At 46.6% G+C, this 6,582-nt stretch overlaps 3 long non-coding RNA genes across 3 annotated transcripts in view; 1 reads left to right on the plus strand and 2 right to left on the minus strand.

Moving 5' to 3' along the window:
* LOC129832607 (uncharacterized) overlaps positions 1–1,993 on the plus strand; it is a 2,902-nt gene extending 909 nt beyond the window's left edge. The window contains exons 1-2 of the long non-coding RNA XR_008755989.1: positions 1–1,559; positions 1,596–1,993. The exon at positions 1–1,559 is cut by the window's left edge and continues 909 nt beyond it. This is a non-coding gene — a long non-coding RNA (uncharacterized LOC129832607). The remainder of the gene's footprint in view (positions 1,560–1,595) is intronic.
* Positions 264–686, minus strand: LOC129832630 (uncharacterized). Its single transcript, XR_008755991.1, has 3 exons — positions 592–686; positions 489–545; positions 264–328 (listed from the first exon to the last, which is right to left on the minus strand). It is a non-coding gene; the product is annotated as an uncharacterized LOC129832630 (long non-coding RNA).
* Positions 1,994–4,481: 2,488 nt separating the features above from the next.
* Positions 4,482–5,442, minus strand: LOC129832657 (uncharacterized). The gene is made up of 3 exons (XR_008755992.1): positions 5,385–5,442; positions 5,277–5,348; positions 4,482–5,230 (listed from the first exon to the last, which is right to left on the minus strand). It is a non-coding gene; the product is annotated as an uncharacterized LOC129832657 (long non-coding RNA).
* Between the last annotated feature and the right edge of the window lie 1,140 nt (positions 5,443–6,582).

Below are 6,582 nucleotides of genomic sequence, written 5' to 3' on the forward strand. Positions count from 1 at the left end.
ACAACCTGTCTGTCTGTAACTGACCTGTCCCAGACTACACAACCTGTCTGTCTGTAACTGACCTGTCCTAGACTACACAACCTGTCTGTCTGTAACTGACCTGTCCTAGACTACACAACCTGTCTGTCTGTAACTGACCTGTCCCAGACTACACAACCTGTCTGTCTGTAACTGACCTGTCCCAGACTACACAACCTGTCTGTCTGTAACTGACCTGTCCTAGACTACACAACCTGTCTGTCTGTAACAGACCTGTCCCAGACTACACAACCTGTCTGTCTGTAACTGACCAGTCCTAGACTACACAACCTGTCTGTCTGTAACTGACCTGTCCCAGACTACACAACCTGTCTGTCTGTAACAGACCTGTCCTAGACTACACAACCTGTCTGTCTGTAACTGACCTGTCCCAGACTACACAACCTGTCTGTCTGTAACAGACCTGTCCTAGACTACACAACCTGTCTGCCTGTCTGTCTGTAACTGACCTGTCCTAGACTACACAACCTGTCTGTCTGTAACTGACCTGTCCCAGACTACACAACCTGTCTGCCTGTCTGTCTGTTACTGACCTGTCCTAGACTACACAACCTGTCTGTCTGTAACTGACCTGTCCTAGACTACACAACCTGTCTGTCTGTAACTGACCTGTCCTAGACTACACAACCTGTCTGTCTGTAACTGACCTGTCCCAGACTACACAACCTGTCTGTCTGTAACTGACCTGTCCTAGACTACACAACCTGTCTGTCTGTAACTGACCTGTCCCAGACTACACAACCTGTCTGTCTGTAACTGACCTGTCCTAGACTACACAACCTGTCTGTCTGTAACTGACCTGTCCTAGACTACACAACCTGTCTGTCTGTAACTGACCAGTCCTAGACTACACAACCTGTCTGTCTGTAACTGACCTGTCCTAGACTACACAACCTGTCTGTCTGTAACTGACCTGTCCTAGACTACACAACCTGTCTGTCTGTAACTGACCTGTCCTAGACTACACAACCTGTCTGTCTGTAACTGACCTGTCCTAGACTACACAACCTGTCTGTCTGTAACTGACCTGTCCTAGACTACACAACCTGTCTGTCTGTAACTGACCTGTCCTAGACTACACAACCTGTCTGTCTGTAACTGACCTGTCCTAGACTACACAACCTGTCTGTCTGTAACCCTTTCTACTCAGGCACAGGGAGGGGCAGCTCAGAACCTGAGGGGGGGTTGTTTAAGTGTGTAAAGTGTAACAATGGTCATTCTGTGTTAGTGGCTGAAAATGTAGTTTCGCCGGGTCTTCCTCTTCTGACGCTATGATGCCTAGATCTGTCAGTGTGTCGTCTGGTGTTGTGTGGTTACTAACCTTCACAGACAACAGTCTGGTGTTGTGTGGTTACTAGTCTTCACAGACAACAGTCTGGTGCTGTGAGGTTACTAGCCTTCACAGACAACAGTCTGGTGCTGTGTGGTTACTAGTCTTCACAGACAACAGTCTGGTTACTAACCTTCACAGACAACAGTCTGGCGCTGTGAGGTTACTAGTCTTCACAGACAACAGTCTGGTTACTAGTCTTCACAGACAAGTCTGGTGCTGTGAGGTTACTAGCCTTCACAGACAACAGTCTGGTTACTAGTCTTCACAGACAACAGTCTGGCGCTGTGAGGTTACTAGTCTTCACAGACAGCAGTCTGGTGCTGTGAGGTTACTAGCCTTCACAGACAACAGTCTGGCGCTGTGAGGTTACTAGCCTTCAGACAGCAGTCTGGTTACTAGCCTTCACAGACAACAGTCTGGCGCTGTGAGGTTACTAGCCTTCACAGACAGCAGTCTGACACTCCTTCCTGTTCTGAAAGCGTCCCATGTTTAGATTTGTTTTGTATTATTCTCACTCTAGTCTTTATTTACACGTGTAATATTCCTTGGGAGCTGCTTGTGTCTGGATGGTGTGCTAACCTGGTTGACATTATCATAATGTAATATAATTTATATCATTTGTATTATTGTAACATATATTGTGGTCTTTATTCTGTCGTTCCTTCCTGGGGTTTTATAGGATCAGTGTGGGGGGGGGGGGTTTATAGGATCAGTGTGTGTGGGGGGGGTGGGGGTGTATAGGATCAGCGTGGGGGGGGGGGGGGGGGGGGGTTTATAGGATCAGTGGGGGGGGGGGGGGGGGGGGTTTATAGGATCAGTGTGTGTGTGTGGGGGGGGGGGGGGTTATATTAACACCAGCTTCACCTGGAGCTACTATGGGCCAATAAAATGGATCTCTTTCAGCGCTGACATCTCCCTGTGTGGCCTGTTTCTCTCTCTCGTGTGTGTGGCCTGTTTCTCTCTCCCTGTGTGGCCTGTTTCTCTCTCTCGTGTGTGTGTTTCTGGCCTGTTTCTCTCTCGTGTGTGTGTGTGTGGCCTGTTTCTCTCTCTCGTGTGTGTGTGGCCTGTTTCTCTCTCTCGTGTGTGTGTGGCCTGTTTCTCTCTCTCGTGTGTGTGTGTGGCCTGTTTCTCTCTCTCGTGTGTGTGTGTGTGTGGCCTGTTTCTCTCTCTCGTGTGTGTGTGTGTGTGTGGCCTGTTTCTCTCTCTCGTGTGTGTGTGGCCTGTTTCTCTCTCTCGTGTGTGTGTGTGGCCTGTTTCTCTCTCTTGTGTGTGTGTGGCCTGTTTCTCTCTCGTGTGTGTGTGTGTGTGTGTGTGTGTGTGTTACTGATGTGCAGCTGGAAACACAGTACAACCATGGGTGTATTCATTAGTCTCTAAATGTTTTGCAACAGAAACCCATTCACTCCAAAACCGGATAACGTTTTGCAACGAGAAAAAAACTAAAGAGTTTCTATTGGTGATCCTTCTGACCCCCCCCCCCCCCTTAAAAGATTTAGATGCACTATTGTAAAGTGGCTGTTCCACTGGATGTCTTAAGGTGAATGCACCAATTTGTAAGTCGCTCTGGATAAGAGCGTCTGCTAAATGACTTAAATGTAAAATGTAAATGTATTGGAAAAATTCAGGTAGGTCCCGTTTTCCCGTTGCGAAACCGTTTGGCTACGGTCTGCGACTGGCCGTCACCTCTCACCTTCTACTGTAACGGGAACAGAACTACACAGAACTACACCTCTCACCTTCTACTGTAACGGGAACAGAGATACACAGAACTACACCTCTCACCTTCTACTGTAACGGGAACAGAGATACACAGAACTACACCTCTCACCTTCTACTGTAACGGAAACAGAACTACACAGAACTACACCTCTCACCTTCTACTGTAACGGAAACAGAGATACACAGAACTACACCTCTCACCTTCTACTGTAACGGAAACAGAACTACACCTCTCACCTTCTACTGTAACGGGAACAGAACTACACCTCTCACCTTCTACTGTAACGGGAACAGAACTACACCTCTCACCTTCTACTGTAACGGAAACAGAACTACACCTCTCACCTTCTACTGTAACGGAAACAGAACTACACCTCTCACCTTCTACTGTAACGGAAACAGAACTACACCTCTCACCTTCTACTGTAACGGAAACAGAACTACACCTCTCACCTTCTACTGTAACGGAAACAGAACTACACCTCTCACCTTCTACTGTAACGGAAACAGAACTACACCTCTCACCTTCTACTGTAACGGAAACAGAACTACACCTCTCACCTTCTACTGTAACGGGAACAGAACTACACCTCTCACCTTCTACTGTAACGGGAACAGAACTACACCTCTCACCTTCTACTGTAACGGGAACAGAACTACACCTCTCACCTCCTACTGTAACGGAAACAGAACTACACCTCTCACCTCTACTGTAACGGAAACAGAACTACACCTCTCACCTTCTACTGTAACGGAAACAGAGATACACAGAACTACACCTCTCACCTTCTACTGTAACGGAAACAGAACTACACCTCTCACCTTCTACTGTAACGGAAACAGAACTACACCTCTCACCTTCTACTGTAACGGAAACAGAACTACACCTCTCACCTTCTACTGTAACGGGAACAGAACTACACCTCTCACCTTCTACTGTAACGGAAACAGAACTACACCTCTCACCTTCTACTGTAACGGGAACAGAACTACACCTCTCACCTTCTACTGTAACGGGAACAGAACTACACCTCTCACCTTCTACTGTAACGGAAACAGAGATACACCTCTCACCTTCTACTGTAACGGAAACAGAACTACACCTCTCACCTTCTACTGTAACGGAAACAGAACTACACCTCTCACCTTCTACTGTAACGGGAACAGAGATACACAGAACTACACCTCTCACCTTCTACTGTAACGGAAACAGAGATACACAGAACTACACCTCTCACCTTCTACTGTAACGGAAACAGAGATACACAGAACTACACCTCTCACCTTCTACTGTAACGGAAACAGAACTACACAGAACTACACCTCTCACCTTCTACTGTAACGGAAACAGAACTACACCTCTCACCTTCTACTGTAACGGAAACAGAACTACACAGAACTACACCTCTCACCTTCTACTGTAACGGAAACAGAACTACACCTCTCACCTTCTACTGTAACGGAAACAGAACTACACAGAACTACACCTCTCACCTTCTACTGTAACGGAAACAGAACTACACCTCTCACCTTCTACTGTAACGGGAACAGAACTACACCTCTCACCTTCTACTGTAACGGAAACAGAGATACACAGAACTACACCTCTCACCTTCTACTGTAACGGAAACAGAACTACACCTCTCACCTTCTACTGTAACGGAAACAGAACTACACAGAACTACACCTCTCACCTTCTACTGTAACGGAAACAGAACTACACCTCTCACCTTCTACTGTAACGGGAACAGAACTACACCTCTCACCTTCTACTGTAACGGGAACAGAACTACACCTCTCACCTTCTACTGTAACGGAAACAGAGATACACCTCTCACCTTCTACTGTAACGGAAACAGAACTACACCTCTCACCTTCTACTGTAACGGAAACAGAACTACACCTCTCACCTTCTACTGTAACGGGAACAGAACTACACCTCTCACCTTCTACTGTAACGGGAACAGAACTACACCTCTCACCTTCTACTGTAACGGAAACAGAACTACACCTCTCACCTTCTACTGTAACGGGAACAGAACTACACCTCTCACCTTCTACTGTAACGGAAACAGAGATACACAGAACTACACCTCTCACCTTCTACTGTAACGGAAACAGAGATACACAGAACTACACCTCTCACCTTCTACTGTAACGGAAACAGAGATAAACAGAACTACACCTCTCACCTTCTACTGTAACGGAAACAGAACTACACCTCTCACCTTCTACTGTAACGGGAACAGAACTACACCTCTCACCTTCTACTGTAACGGAAACAGAACTACACCTCTCACCTTCTACTGTAACGGGAACAGAACTACACCTCTCACCTTCTACTGTAACGGAAACAGAACTACACCTCTCACCTTCTACTGTAACGGAAACAGAACTACACCTCTCACCTTCTACTGTAACGGAAACAGAACTACACCTCTCACCTTCTACTGTAACGGAAACAGAACTACACCTCTCACCTTCTACTGTAACGGAAACAGAACTACACCTCTCACCTTCTACTGTAACGGAAACAGAGATACACAGAACTACACCTCTCACCTTCTACTGTAACGGGAACAGAACTACACCTCTCACCTTCTACTGTAACGGAAACAGAACTACACCTCTCACCTTCTACTGTAACGGGAACAGAACTACACCTCTCACCTTCTACTGTAACGGAAACAGAACTACACCTCTCACCTTCTACTGTAACGGAAACAGAACTACACCTCTCACCTTCTACTGTAACGGAAACAGAGATACACAGAACTACACCTCTCACCTTCTACTGTAACGGAGACAGAACTACACCTCTCACCTTCTACTGTAACGGAGACAGAACTACACCTCTCACCTTCTACTGTAACGGAGACAGAACTACACCTCTCACCTTCTACTGTAACGGAAACAGAACTACACCTCTCACCTTCTACTGTAACGGAAACAGAACTACACCTCTCACCTTCTACTGTAACGGAAACAGAACTACACCTCTCACCTTCTACTGTAACGGGAACAGAACTACACCTCTCACCTTCTACTGTAACGGAAACAGAACTACACCTCTCACCTTCTACTGTAACGGAAACAGAACTACACCTCTCACCTTCTACTGTAACGGGAACAGAACTACACCTCTCACCTTCTACTGTAACGGGAACAGAACTACACCTCTCACCTTCTACTGTAACGGGAACAGAACTACACCTCTCACCTTCTACTGTAACGGAAACAGAACTACACCTCTCACCTTCTACTGTAACGGAGACAGAACTACACCTCTCACCTTCTACTGTAACGGAGACAGAACTACACCTCTCACCTTCTACTGTAACGGGAACAGAACTACACCTCTCACCTTCTACTGTAACGGAAACAGAACTACACCTCTAACTTCTACTGTAACGGGAACAGAACTACACCTCTCACCTTCTACTGTAACGGAAACAGAACTACACCTCTCACCTTCTACTGTAACGGGAACA

This window comes from Salvelinus fontinalis, chromosome 2 (assembly GCF_029448725.1).
Source record: "Salvelinus fontinalis isolate EN_2023a chromosome 2, ASM2944872v1, whole genome shotgun sequence".
NCBI classification, from domain to species: domain Eukaryota; kingdom Metazoa; phylum Chordata; class Actinopteri; order Salmoniformes; family Salmonidae; genus Salvelinus; species Salvelinus fontinalis.